Below are 14,900 nucleotides of genomic sequence, written 5' to 3' on the forward strand. Positions count from 1 at the left end.
TGTGCCGTGGTACACCATTCCAACAGGACAACCACAAGAATCAGGAATAGAAACTGATTTGAATGTCTAGTACGTGCCTCATGATCCAGCATTTAACTGCACGGAAACGTAGGCAGGCACCTGCTATTGGAGTTTTCCTGTCAGATTACCTTTGGTGGCTCAGCGTTTGTTCATTTTGGTAGGGTGTTTGTTCCAGCGTTACTGCCTATGACCATTTCCTTTTTGTGAAATCGTACTCCTCCTCCAGCTAAGTCCAGGCATTTTTTTAAGCAGCTGCTTACAGTTTTCTCATGCATTTGTGGGAGCAATTATCTTTCAGGTGTGTGTGTCAAGAAATTCAGGTGCCTGTCTGAGGAATAATTGACCCGTACGTGGAACATTTTAGGCCCAGGTGACCTTCTCTACAGTTGTGACTTTCTGCTGAAGAACAGAGCTACCTTTGTTTGAAGGGACTTTGTTTTACGGATGAATTATTAACAAGGTAGTTTCTTTTCAAGGAACTTTGACTGCTTGTTAATATTGATAGTTAGAAAAGATGAAAAGCATTCCTCCTTATGACTTTCTATTTTAGTGGAGAGGATCTATAACTATAAGTGCATTAGGCACTTTCATTTTTAGCAGTGTCTTAAATGTGCTATTCATCTATTACATGCATCCGTCCATCTTGAGTTCTGGTTGAAATTCTACAAGCAAATTACCAGTGTTTTAACTCCATGTGTATTATTTGCAAAACCTAGGTGCTGTGTTTACTTATTTACTTTATTTCTGATTTATATACTGAAACTCGTGTGAGTTCTGATTTTCGTAGTTTAAAAAAAAACTATTTTTTGGCATTTTATTATTATGTAGGGTGCATAAAGCTTAACAGTTTAAGGAGCAACACTTCAATACAGATTCTGCCTGCTGTGCATTTCTTAGAAATTATGACAATAAGAATGAACATACATTAGGCCTCTTTAAAAGTCTTTGTTACTGGAATTGGTTTGTTATTGAGCTCCATTCAATTGCAAGTCACGAACTGTATGCTGTTTTGTCCCTTATGTGCTGACCTGATGTAATGGTGCTATCAAGCACCTTGAGTTGTGCCTAAAGACTGTAGGAAAGTAACTCAACAATATGGGTAACTAAAACTGGGATTCACTGCATGGAAAATGACTCGCTGTAATGAGGGCTGAGAGGCCAAGAAGCTGTTGTCAGTTTTAACACCTGTAGTGTAGGGCGTGGGACGCGGGCGCCAGTGTGTGTTGTATATGATACTTGTCACGCTCAGATTATGAGTTATCCTCGGTCAGGAGTCACTACCAAGGGGTGGAGTGCTGTGTGCTCTCTCGGGGTACTACTGTTGCTGGTGGCAGGGTGGCCTGCTCATGAGGGTCTTCTGCTGCATGGTATTTGAATGCATGGAGTAATGTCGCCCATTGCATGGAGATGTGATGCTAGTCTTTCCCCGCAGCTCTTCAGATCGAAGCAGCTCCTCCGCTGCGGCCCCCACTTGCTTAACGCACCACTTCAGGCCTCACTTTGTGGGCCTTCCGGGGCTCTCCAGTGCATGGCTATGCATCTTTTGACAAGCAGGATCGCCAGGGTGGCGAAACATGTCTCTACTTTCTGTTGCTTATGGCGCCTGGTGATGCCTAGTGCAGAGGCCTCCCACTTATTAAGATCTGTGAGTCCTGTGACCTCCAGTAAGGTGGCATGAATCATGGCATGAATTGAATGGAGCGCTGGGCAACTCCAAAACAAGTGGATAAAGGACGCGTCCGGTTCTGGACATCTAGACCAGGTAAAGGGGCGTCGGGGTAATAGCCTTGGCTGATTTTTTTAGTTTTGTGGCCAGATTACATGTATTTTTGTAATCTGGCAGGCTGGCAACGTGGTGTTCCTGCGGGTGCTGTTTAAAGGCTTACTGTGAGCCTCAAACAGCACCGAAATAGGACCACCAGTGCACATTCCTGCACAGGAAGAAATGCACTATGTCATGCATTCCTTCCCATGTCTGAACTGGGAGTGCAAAAATACAGGGGGGGGAAACATGTGTCCCCCTGCACGCACCCTCATGCACAGGTGCAAAAGGAAGCAATTTTTTTCTCACTGCCACCGGGGGCATGGAGAAAGACCTCCATGACACCGCTGGTGTTGAGGAAAGTCGCAATATGCTTGGCTGTGCCTCAGGGAACAACCATTCATATTCCAGTCCTCGGACCGCAGCACCACCGTCAGGGAACATGGTTTCCTGGAAGTTGCGGCAGTGCAATCGTGGTCCGAACACATTAGTTGTAATCTGGTAGTCGGACAGTGCAGCAGTGGTTGGACTACTACCGCCATAGGACCATGAGTTTGGCTATCCTTGGACAGCCAAACTCATAATCAGCCGTCAGTTAAGCAAAAGAACAACAAATGTTGTCCAATCATTAACATATAAAGGGACTCAATCACTTTGTATACTGTTGCCTCTAGATGGAGACATCTTAGGGGCATACTAGTCACAGGGGACTCAGTGGCTTGGTTAGATGTAATGTCATGTTATATTCACTGCATTACATTACATTGTGTTGCATTGCATTGTGTTACGTTACATTACATTATGTTATGCTATGTTAGTTAATTCATAGTGAGTAAGCTGTTATCAAAAATGCATCCCCGCTCTGAAGTCAAAATTACTGCAGGAGCAAAAAAAAGTTCAAATGGTACCTCACTTAAAGAAGTTTTTCAGTAGTTTCCTAAAAATGAGATGTCAGTCAATCTGTTTCATAGAACATGGATGGTCTTTCTAAAGCTTGGCAATGAGCCAAATGAAACTTTGGTCAGGCATCGAATTTTTCTGAAAAGGGGAAATGCCAAATAATTTTCTGCCACTGAGCAGAAAATACAAGGAGATTGTAAATGGAATTAGTCCTAAAGGGAACACTAGACCAAGTTTGTTTATAGCATATTGAATGAGACAAAGTAACTTTAGATTGATCCATTTTTCCACTGGAAGGCAATTAACTGTATGCCTATGATGGGTAACATGAACACATCTTCCTAGTCCTTGAATAAGGTAAACAGCCACATTGTGAAGCGATGAAACTTTTTAATCCCCGCAAAAAAAGACTATAGTGAATCCTTGTAATCATAAGAACGTGGGTCACTGTCTTACAACAGTGTATTGGCAGATAAGAAAAGATGTGTCTAGTGGTTTTAAACAGGAAAACAATTGAAGAAATTGTCTTGCAAACTTGAGAAGACAAAGGGAGCTTGTCATTCAGCGTTAAGCCCAGGCTGGACCCAATGCTAAAGGTCATACGTTTACTATTAAAGGTTGAAATCATAAACTGATTGTCTGCAGGGAGTTGGAATGCCTTAGGAAAAGGATCTCAGTCTTTTCTGAGTTCAGTTAGGGACAGTAAAATCCATTCCGTTGGCCCTGCTGAAATGCAATCAAATAAAGAAGAGCCGTTCTTGTCTCAAGGCCTATGGAGTTGGGTAACCAACTGAGTGTCATCTGCAAATATCTTTAAAAAATGGCCAAAAGGAGCAAATGAGTTGTCCCAAAGGGCCATTTAGATGTTGAATAGAGAGAGACTCACCAGGGAGCTGTGCTGGACCCCAAATGGGACAGGAAATGATTTAGCCATGGATGATTGAATAGCAAATACCTGAAGGTATCCATGAAGATAAAAAGCCAGTCAATTTAGTACTACTCTACTGAATCCTGTCCCACAAGTTGAGTTAAAAGGATCTCATAGAATATAATATCAAAGGTGATGGAGAGATCTTAGAGAATCAGTGCTGCAATATCCCCTCCATGATCGAAAACCCAGTGCAGTTCATCTTCCACCACGTGCTGACTCAGTGTTGTTTAAAGGCTTGAAACCTGAAAGAACTGGCTCCAGCATTGATTGGCTAGAGAGGCAGGATGACAACATTTTGTTGCCATGCTTAGGATGACAAAATATTGTTGCCATGCTTATGGTGATAAAATGTGGTTGCCATGTTTTTCCTAGCTGTAAATGAGGACTGACTATAAGGAAAACTGAGCTGTAACTAGAGGGATAGCAAGATTGACACTTGTCGTTTTAGGATTGGAGAAATGATGGCATGTTAGCAACTAGCTAGGACTACTTCAGTGTCTAGGGCTGAGTTGCATAAGATTATAAAAGCAGGGCAACAGCATTGGTGCCTGGATGTAATAGGCGGCCAAACAGGTCTCACTGGGGGACCTGATTGAATGTAAAATAAAAAAGAAGAAAGTATAGTCAAAATAAGTTACCTTATGGCCAGATGAGACTGAAATAGTGGTTGACCTAGCAAGGAAAGCATTTTGAGAGGGTCCCAAAAATTGGTTTGAATTTTTTTCAATTTTCTCGAAGAAAAAAATGGCTAAATCATTACGAGTCTTTTTAGGATTGTGGAAGTCAAAATTCAGACATAGTAGGTAGGTGAAATAGGTAGTAATCCTAAAGATCTTTCTGGGGAATTTACCTGATGATTGCAGTTGAGAAGTATAATAAGGGTTGGATGCTTCCCTAACCATGTTCTTACAAATGTGAAGACTAGTTGAGTAGATTGATTTACTATCAAGGCTACCTGCCTTGCAGCATCATATCTCTAGTTCTTTACAAACTTTCTTCTGTTAAGGTTGTTTTTAGTTAACCAGGGCTCAGATGTTTTGCTTTGTATAAAAGCACCCCTTTGCTACAATACTGAGATATATGGATGATATGATCTTCCTTTCAGCCATATAACTGATTCACATTTGAGACTTTTTAGTACATTTTGAGAAGCCTTTCCCAGCAAATGGAATTTTTGGTAGATTCAGGAAGAGAGTTATTAAAACTTTCAGAAGCAAAATTATGAAACATCAAGTGAAAACTGGAGTTACTTTTTAATCTTCAGACTGTGTCTTTGAGTGCGAAGTGGGTGGGTCTTTTATAGTCTTAAATTCAAGCAATTTTCCATTTTGATTCAACTATTGGTCCTCGCTGCGCCTGAAAATGACACTTACAAAGAGGTCTGGACCAATCTTTCTGATTCTCCCAAATTTGGTATTAGAATCAGGCTCATATTTCCGCGGATAAGGGGCTTGACGTAGAAGGTACTCAAATGGGGGAGGATGCTCAGAATGGGAGTCATTACTGCACATGATTGTTTAGAGCTTCGAGAAAAGAAAAGTGGAAGGAGTGATTCCCTTAAGCCTGGACAACCTGGTAGAGGTGCAATCCATAAATGATTTTTGGGGATCAAAGTCAATCATGCTAGAAGACTTGATGAAGTTACTACAAAGATTTGTCTCACCCCAACTATCTCTTTGAGAGCAGACTATCCTGTGGTTTCAGACAATTGACTAACAAACTGGTATTTAACAATGCAGGGAGGACATAGAGATTTGCTAAATCCACAGGTTTCTCAGAGTCTGGATCCTTTCAGGATAGAAATCTTTACATCTTGATTAACAGCTCAGTTATAATGTTATTTCAATTGGAGACAAGGCCCAGATGCTCTGGTAACATATCTTTTTTTCAAGATTAGTCATGAAGGATCCTTTACCTTTTTCCTCCTTTTGTGATGATATACAGGTTCCTGGGACAGGCCTGACGGCAAAAAGGTGATGTTTTATTTATAGCAACTCTTTGAAAAGCTCAGATGATGTACTTTTGTTTCCTAGAGGGCTCGTCTCGGTGGTGTAGAGGCTTCTGGGACTTGCTGGCATCTTCCAAGACTTTCAGAAGAGGTTTCAGAGCTTATCAAAGCTTTCTGGGCACCAAACAAACATAGCATACTAATCATCTTATGAAGCTTGGACTTGCTCGCATGCGGAAAGGAATTTTAATCCTGTATCGGAGCATGTTCCATTCTTATTGCACATTGAAGGGTTATAGATTGGCCATTTCTGCATTTTATGTGATGGGACATAATAAGTTAGTGAGTGAACACCCATTGGTGTGCAGGTTATCTAAAGGAGATAGAACACTTACCCCCGAAACCATGTTATTCAGCGTAGTGGGATGTGAGCTTGGGTCATTGGTTGTTTCACTTTTGGCCAGATAACAATGTCTTTCATTAAAGATATTATCTGCCAAGCTTTTGATGGTATTATATTTGAGATCATTCAGGAAAGTGTCTAACATTAGATCTTTGGATGTCACCTCAATACATTTTTCTCCAACTGGGGCATATTTTACAATCTTGAGATACATTGTAGAATGCTTCTACTTCCGAGAACTACCCTCCCTTTAATTCCCATTCTACATTTGTGTGCAGTTTGGTGTGTTAAACAGTCTTTTACTGATACTAGGGAATTGAGAATGCCCTCTAACCCTTTGCCACACCTTCGACTTCCATCCCTAGTTAATGCTAAATTTGAGCTGTTGGTTGACAGTACATATCAGTGAATATATATATTTGAGATGTCTGACCATGTCATGGGTTATGTAATATGTGAGGTCATAAGCAATGCATCGAGTGGCGCGAGTTACAGTTAGCTCACTAACTATAACTCTATGTCTAAATGGCAAGAGAGATTTCCAAGTTTATTTAATTCCAATTTAGGATGTTTAAAGAAATTTGAACATCGTATTATTCTTAAATCTGATTGTGTTCCCATTGTACACAAAGTACGCAATGTACTAATTGTAATAAGACCACAATTGAGGGCGGAATTAAATAGATTATGTCAGCAAAACATCATTGAACCAATCGAGGCATCCGATTGGCTTAGTCCAGTGGTGTTGGCAAGAAAACCCATTGGAAAATTGCGCATGTGTGTAGATTTAAGAGATTTGAATAAAAAATATATGGATTGATCGCCATCCCTTACCCCGTATAAATGAAATGATAGCGTCTGTTAAAGATGCAAAGTATTTTTCTTCGATTGATTTATCAAATGCGTACCATCAAATAAGATTGCACCCTGAATCTCGTCATTTAACATCATTTATAACTCCAGAGGGTGCATATCAATTTTTGAGAATGCCTTTTGGGCTGGCTTCAGCGTCAGCTGTATTTCAAAGATCGATGAGCAAGATTTTGGAGGATGTTTCTAACATGTTAGTATTCCAAGATGATATTTTAGTCTTGGGAAAATGCGAAACAGATCATGACATGGTGTTGAATGATGTGTTATCAAAGTTACAAACAGCTGGGTTAACTGTTGCTTCTGAAAAATGCAAATTTGCAGTATCAGAATTTGAGTATCTGGGACATACCTTGTCCGCCGATGGTGTCAAACCTAAACAAAACTTAATTAATGCAATCAAAAATGCTCCATCGCCTACTGATAAAGAACAACTTCGTTCTTTTCTTGGCTTAGCTGAATATTATTCAAAGTTTGATTCTCATTTTTGCATCCAAGGTATTTTGTTTGAGGGCATTAATGAAAAAGGGGGTAACTTTTGCTTGGGATACTAATTGCCAACTGGTTTTTAACAACATTAAGAAAGACATCGTCAATGCTGTGACTTTGAAGCCGTTTGATCCTAATAAAAGGTCAATCACAGTGGTAGATGCCAGTGCGTATGGTTTGGGTGTAGTATTAATGCAGAGAACTGGTAAGTTGGAGTGGCCGATTGCATTTGCTTCCCGCACATTAAAAGGTGCTGAACCTTCGTATTCTGTCATAGAGAAGGAGGCGTTAGCTTGTTTGTGGGGTGTTAGTTATTTTAGAACATATGTATGGGGTACTAATTTTGAATTAAGGAGTGATCACAAACCTCTTGTAGACATATTCTCGACCAAGGGTGCTGGCAAAGTGACTTCTAGGATTGCAAAGTGGATATATAAGTTACAGGAATATGATTTTCAAATCACATATGTACCTGGTATTAAGAATGTGAATGCAGATTACTTATCTCGCCTTCCTATTGAGGATTATTGTGATGCTGATAAAATGGATGAGGATTGGTCAGTTACCACGGTAGATGAGGCGTGCAATGGTGCTATCAGTTTAGGAGATTGGAAACAAGCTGTTTCTGATGATGTGGTACTTCAACAGGTTATACTATGTTTAACCAACAATAACAGTCATGATACTTGGCGTGACAAAGAACTTTCTGAATACAAGACTGTTTGGACGGAGTTATCTTATGATTCAAGTCTTGGTTTAGTAAGAAGAGGTGAAAAATTATTAGTTCCATTTTCTTTGCGTTTAAGATTATGTCAGTTATGAAAAGGAGAGCTGGAAGTGATTTTTGGTGGCCAGGAATGGACAGGGATATTGATAGATGTGTAAGAAGTTGTGTGGCATGCAATTGCAGTGACAAATCTCATTCGTCGCAAGAATCTGAGTTCAATCCTGTACCATTTCCTGAACAACCTTGGAAGAAGTTAGCTATGGATATTTGTGGTCCATTCAATGTGGGCAACATTTCAGGAAAGTTTGCAATTATTTGGATGGATTGTCATAGCAAATGGCCTGAAGTGGCTTATGTTAGGGAAATTAAGTCTTCCAATATGATCTCTTTTTGCGAGGAAATTTTTCACAGAGAGGGTAATGTTGAGTCTATTATAACAGATAATGGTCCGCAATTCATATCTAGTGAGTTTCAAAGTTATTTGAAAGAATTTGGTATAAAACATATCATCACTGCTGTTTATTGTCCTAGGGAGAATGGAATGGTGGAAAGATTTAACCGTGTGTTAAAGGAATGTGTTCAATTGGCTGTTTTAGACAATTTTGATTGCAAAGTTGCTGTAAAGAATATGATTTGGAGCTATCGTAATACTCCACATTCAGCCAAATTAGAAACACCATTTTCTCTTCTCAAAGGACATTCTGCATGTAGCAAAGTAACCCCATCATGGATGCGTGAAACTAGTTGTGAACCAATTTCTAAATAAAGTTTGAAAAATAGGATGAGTGCTTATCAAGAAAATTATGGTGGAGGCACAACAGTAAAATAGCAAGAAAAGTTTGCAAATTTAAGGTAAAAGATTGGGTCAGAACTTTTCATATGGGATTACATAAAGACAGTTATTCCAAATGGTCAAAACCAAAGAAAATACTTAAAGTATTTGGTAATTGTGTGTTATTAGATGATGGACGCAAATGTCATTTTAACAATCTAACTTTGTGTAATGCTTTAGAAGAAAAGTTATGGTTGAACAGAAACAACCAATGTTGCAAGATCTGTCCAACCAGATTCTAAAGTTGTTGTTTCATCAAAGGTTCCATCAAAGTCATCTACACCAATTTGTCCACCTACAAGAAGGTTGTCTGGATGCATTGTAATTAAACCTGTTAAGTTAAATGATTATTTTATTTACCATGAATTTTGTAGTAGTATTTTATTTTATTTAATTTTTAATTTTTTTTTTTAGAATAGAGGATGTGTTACATCTTAGTTTAGCAATGTAATTATAATATTGTCGCGTGCCTAGGTGCGTGCCACAGATTGTTATGAATTGTTTGTGAGTGGGTGCGGGGCTGGAGATTCAAGAGGAGACAACGGTATTCTTAGACCTGATCTAAAGCTGTACGGACGCACTTTACTGCTGATGTGTATATCTATATTAAAGCATCAAGTACTATACTAAATCGTGTATGGTTCCACTTTATAAAAGTTAGACTCATTTTTCCCTTGTTTTTCTGCCCTTCTGTCCCCTGTTAGACTAGTTTTTTGTGCCCTTCTGCCCTCTGTTAGACTTATTTTTCTCTTGTTTTTCTGCCCTTCTGCCCTCTGTTAGACTCGTTTTTTGTGCCCTTCTGCACTCTGTTAGACTCGTTTTTGTGCCTTTCTGCCCCGATAGACTAGTTTTTTGTGCCCTTCTGCCCTCTGTTAGGCTCGTTTTTCCCTTGTTTTTCTGCCCTTCTGTCCTCTGTTAGACTGGTTTTTGTGCCCTTCTGCCCTTTGTTAGACTGCTTTTTGTGCCTTTCTGCCCTCTGCATCACCACATCATCACTCAGCGCTACCCCAGCATCACTCAGCACTACCACATTATCACTCAGCACCACCACAGCACCGCTCAGCACCACCACAGCATCACTCAGCACCATCATAGAACCACTCAGCAGCACCACAGCACCAATCAGCACCACCACAGCACCACTCAGCGCCACCACAGCATCACTCAGCACCACCACAGCATCACTCAGCACCACCACATTATCACTCAGCACCACCACAGCACCACTCAGCACCACCACAGCATCACTCAGCACCACCACAGCACCACTCAGCACCACCACAGCATCACTCAGCACCATCCCAGTATCACTCAGCACCACCACAGCACCACTCAGCATCACCACAGCACCACTCAGCGCCACCCCAGCATCAATATGCACAACCATTCAACAACAACTGGTTCAAATGTGTTCTCTCAATGTTTCAAACTTTATTACAAATGTCACAAAAAGATATTAATATTTCACTTCTGTTCTTGGATTTTCGTCACAATTAAATACACTGAACATAATCTTCACAAAAGCTATTTACAAAAGTTTAAGCTATTGCCATTATACATTAAAATCACTTTTATTTACGTATTAATTATTTAAAATAATTAAAAGCCATTGTAATTTGTAATATCAATACAGCTAAGTCACGTAAATACAAAACATGTTGCATTACAAATGCTATAGGTGTCACGTTTGCGAAAGTTAAAACTATTGGCATTGTAAATGACAAAGCTATTAATTTAGCTATTTTCAAAACTAACACATGAATATATAAAAAAATGTCATTTACAAGACCAATAGCTCAAACTTTCCTAATGTGAGATCTATTGCATTGCAAATGCTTGTTTTTATATCTGTCAGTGCTTCCTGTTGAGGTTTAATTTTCGTGACAGGCGACTCATTGCCTACTTGTAACTATTCTCTGACCCTGCTTCAAGGGTCAGAGCAGGGTCAGAGAATAGTTGCAAGTAGGCAACGAGGCGCCAGGAAGCACTTACAGGCTTACAGCAGCAGGTGCCCAAGTTGAAGTTAATTTCTTTGTAACCCTTTTGTAAAAGGTTACAAAAAATTAGCTTCAACTTTTGCACCTGCTGCTGTAACCCTGTAAGTGCTTGGCTGAAAATTCGTCCCCGCTGATTCGCGGATTTTACTGCAAGTTCGCGAGATTCGCGGATCGCGAAATAGCGGAAAATCCGCAAATTCCGCGAGCGGAACGAATTTTCAGCCCATGCTTAAATACAATGAGATTTCTTCATTGATTTTGTGTGTACACTGTAAGTGCACGCCCTACCTCAGTGCAATTCAATACAGGATTTTAGTATTTACAATAAATCGCAAAGGTGCACCTCGTGTCTTTTTGCCAGAGAACGACTACTTTGCATTTCATTATCAGTACTTTAATCCAACTAAAGTTGAGATAAATCTAACACAGTATTCAGAAGTTGGTGCAAACTGCAGAGATCACCAGTATTTCAGTGATAAGTACCCCAAAATGTAACACCATGGTGAATACCAGCAAATAACAGTATTAAGAACTAGAAAGAAGCACACAGCATTTAAGAAAACAACCAAAAAGGTTAATACATTTCTTTGGTCAAACTTTATTTTTTTATAAACATCTATAAACCATAAATGATTTTCAAATTGTATTTTTTTATTAATATATACATATATAAAAAATTCAACAAAAATAATAAAAAGCAACAAGGTGGAAGACTCCTGTGGGAATCATGGATGTCGATGACAGAGCTTGGAAAATAAAGCACAAAATAAGGACGTGTGTAATGCGCATATCAAAGGACTGAGAGTGAGAAACAGAGAAGGAAAAACCAGCCAGAGAAAAAAAGAGCAAATAATTACCTGGTGCCAGCGGAGTGTGCAGCAGTGGGCGGACTGCACGTGCCTGTCAAAACCCCGCCGATCTCAGAGGTGTTGCTGAGTCCTGAGTCATGAATGGTAGAGACCACATCAGATTCTGTGCAGACCTTACAGATGTTGCTGAGTCCTGAGTCCTGAATTGCGGAGACCACATCAGCTTCTTTGTAGATCTGACAGATGTGGCTGAGTCCTGAATGGTGGCGACCATATTAGCTTCTCCGCAGCCCGGCAGATCTCACACATGTCGCTGAGTCCTGAGTCGTCAATGGCAAAGAGCACCTCAGAGTGTGGTGCCGCTAAGCCTGTGGAACTCAAGTCTGTGCCAAGGGATGGTAGCCGCTGACGGCCATACAGCTGAGTGCGCGACTAACTGTCCGCGCAACTTTTCATGGACTCTTTATGGTTGAGACTCGTGGAGCGTTTGCCAGCTAGTAAGCACCGGCAATAAAAGATGTGACGTTGTCGATCTATTATATTTGCATGGTCTGTGACGTATGTGCCAGATGGGTGTGGTGTGTGTGCAAACCTGCCCTCAGGGAGTGGCCGTGAGATGTTGAGAACGAGACCACTGACCTGCACACCAACAGTGAGTACGCCTGCGACAGGTAGCTTTGTGGGGCCAACGATGGAACGTAATCGGAGTGGTGTGGCGTGGCGTACGACAGAACAGGGCAAGGAAAGACACAATGACGCAGAAGGCTCGTAGTACTGCGTCTGTGAGTCGAGCAGACGGGCCACAGCTGTCCCTCTGTGAGCCTGGGTGCGAACTGTTCATAACTCACACTACATAAGTATTGAAAAATCAATTTGTGATTCAGTCCGTCAGCTGGCATCTGTCTGAGGCATTTTTGAAAACATATCCGAGTTCTTTGTGTGAGAGATACCCCTTTGCCGCGCCCTCGCCTCACATTAGCAGGTAACACACCCTCTTCCCACATTATCAACATACGCCCAACAATCTTCTTGGGCCTGGAAGTGTCCCTGTGCGGTTGGAAAAGGAATAATCTTAGTCATGTATAGATTTACATATAAAAAAATGTATTTAAAGAAAAGAACAACAAATAAGACTGAAGGGAGTCTGGTGCTGTGGTCGCTGCCACAAAGTTGGGGTCACTGCCATTCAGGACTCAGGACACAATTACACATTTGGGGTTGGTTTGTGTTAAATAGGGTTAGTGGCACCAGAAGCATTGAGACTATATGAGCCTGTGATGGTGCTTGGTGTGGACGGCCTCACTGGAAGCAATTTGTCTTGCCTACTGGATGGTGTCATGTGGAATCGGGACTCTATCTGAATTTTGAGCTCTGCTGAACATAGTGTAGGCCAGAGGTAGCGATGAGGAAGGGCACACAGCCATGTGCATACGTTGGTGGCCCATCCGGCCTGCGTAGTGCAGGTTCAGTGTCACCATTTGTCGCCAGCCTTCAATATGAAAATACTCCTCACTAATTGAAGAGATTCTAGTGTTGTGGTCATTGCCAAGAAGGTGGGGTCATTGCCATTCACGACTCAGGACACAGTTACATATGTGGGATCGGCTTGTATTAAATAGGGTTAGTGGTACCAGAAGCATTGAGACTGTCTGAGCCTGTGATGGTGCTTGGTGTGGACGGCCTCACCGGGAGTAATGTGTGTTGCCTACTGGACTGCGTCATGTGGAATCAGGACTGTATCTGAATTGTGAGTACTGCTGACCGTAGTGGAGGCCAGAGGTAGTGATGAGGAAGGGCCTACAGCCATGTGCATACGCTGGTGGCCCCACCGGCCTGCGTAGTGCAGGTTCAATGGTACCTTCTGTTGCCGGCCTTCCATATGTAAAAAGTCCTCACTAATCGAAGGGAGTCAGATGCTGTAGTCACTGTCACGAAGTTGGAGTCACTGTCATTCAGTACTCAGGACACAGTTACACATGTGGGATTGGCTTCTGTTAAAGAGGGTTGGAGGGAGAACTTGTCGCCACCGTTGCATATGGAAATATACCTCACTGATCAGAGGGAGTCTGGTGCTGTGGTCGCTGCCAAGGACTTGGGGTCACTGCCATTCAAGACTCAGAACACAGTTACACATGTGGGATCGGCTTGTGGTAAAGAGGGTTAGTGGGACTACGTGTCGCTGGCTTGCATATCGAAGTATGCCTTACAAATCGAAGGGAGTATGGTGCTGTGGTCGCTGCCACGGACTTGGGGTGACTGCCATGAAGGACTGAGGTCACAGTTACACATTTGGGATCAGTTTGAGTTGCACAGAGTTAGTAGCACCACGTTTCGCCACTGTTGCATATGGAAATATGCCTCACTCATCGAAGGGAGTGTGGTGCTGTGGTTGGTGTCACAGACTTGGAGTCACTGCCATACAGGACTCAGGACACAGTTACCCATGTGGGATTGGCTTGAGTTGAACAGAGTTAGTGGCACCACGTGTCGCCGATCTTGCATATCAAAATAAGCCTCATTGATCAAAGGGAGTCTGGTGCTGTGGTCGGTGCCACAGACTTGGGGTCACTGCCGTTCAGGACTCAGGACACAGCTACACATGTGAGATTGGCTTATGTTGAAGATGGATAGGGGCACCATGTGTTGCCGATCTTCCACAGTGTATGCCGGAGGCAACAGTGGGGAAGGGCCCACAGCCACGTGCATAAGTTGGTGGCCCCACTGGCATGAGTAGTGGAGGTTCAGTGGCACCACGTGTCACCGGCCTTCCATATGCAAATTCCCCGGCACTAATCGAAGGGAGTCTGCTGCTGTGGTCCCTGCCACAAAGTTGGGGTCACTGCCATTCAGGACACAGTTACACATGTGGGATCGGCTTATGTTAAAGAGGGTTAGTGGCACCACGTGTCGCCGCCGTTGCATGTGCAAATATCCCTCACTGATTGAAGGGAGTCTTGTGCTATGGTCGCTACCACAAAGTTGGGGTCGCTGCCATTCAGGGCTCAGGACACAGTCCCACATGTGGTATCCGCTTGTGTTAAAGAGGGTTAGTGGTACCATGTGTCACTGCCGTTGCATATGGAAATATGCCTCACTGATCAGAGGGAGTCTGGAGCTGTGGTCGCTGCCACAGACTTGGGTTCACTGCCTTTGAGGACTCTGGACACAGTTGCACATGTGGGATCGGCTTGTGTCGGCCAGAGTTAGTGGC

The sequence above is a fragment of the Lissotriton vulgaris genome, chromosome 1_1 (assembly GCF_964263255.1).
Source record: "Lissotriton vulgaris chromosome 1_1, aLisVul1.2, whole genome shotgun sequence".
Lineage (NCBI taxonomy): Eukaryota > Metazoa > Chordata > Amphibia > Caudata > Salamandridae > Lissotriton > Lissotriton vulgaris.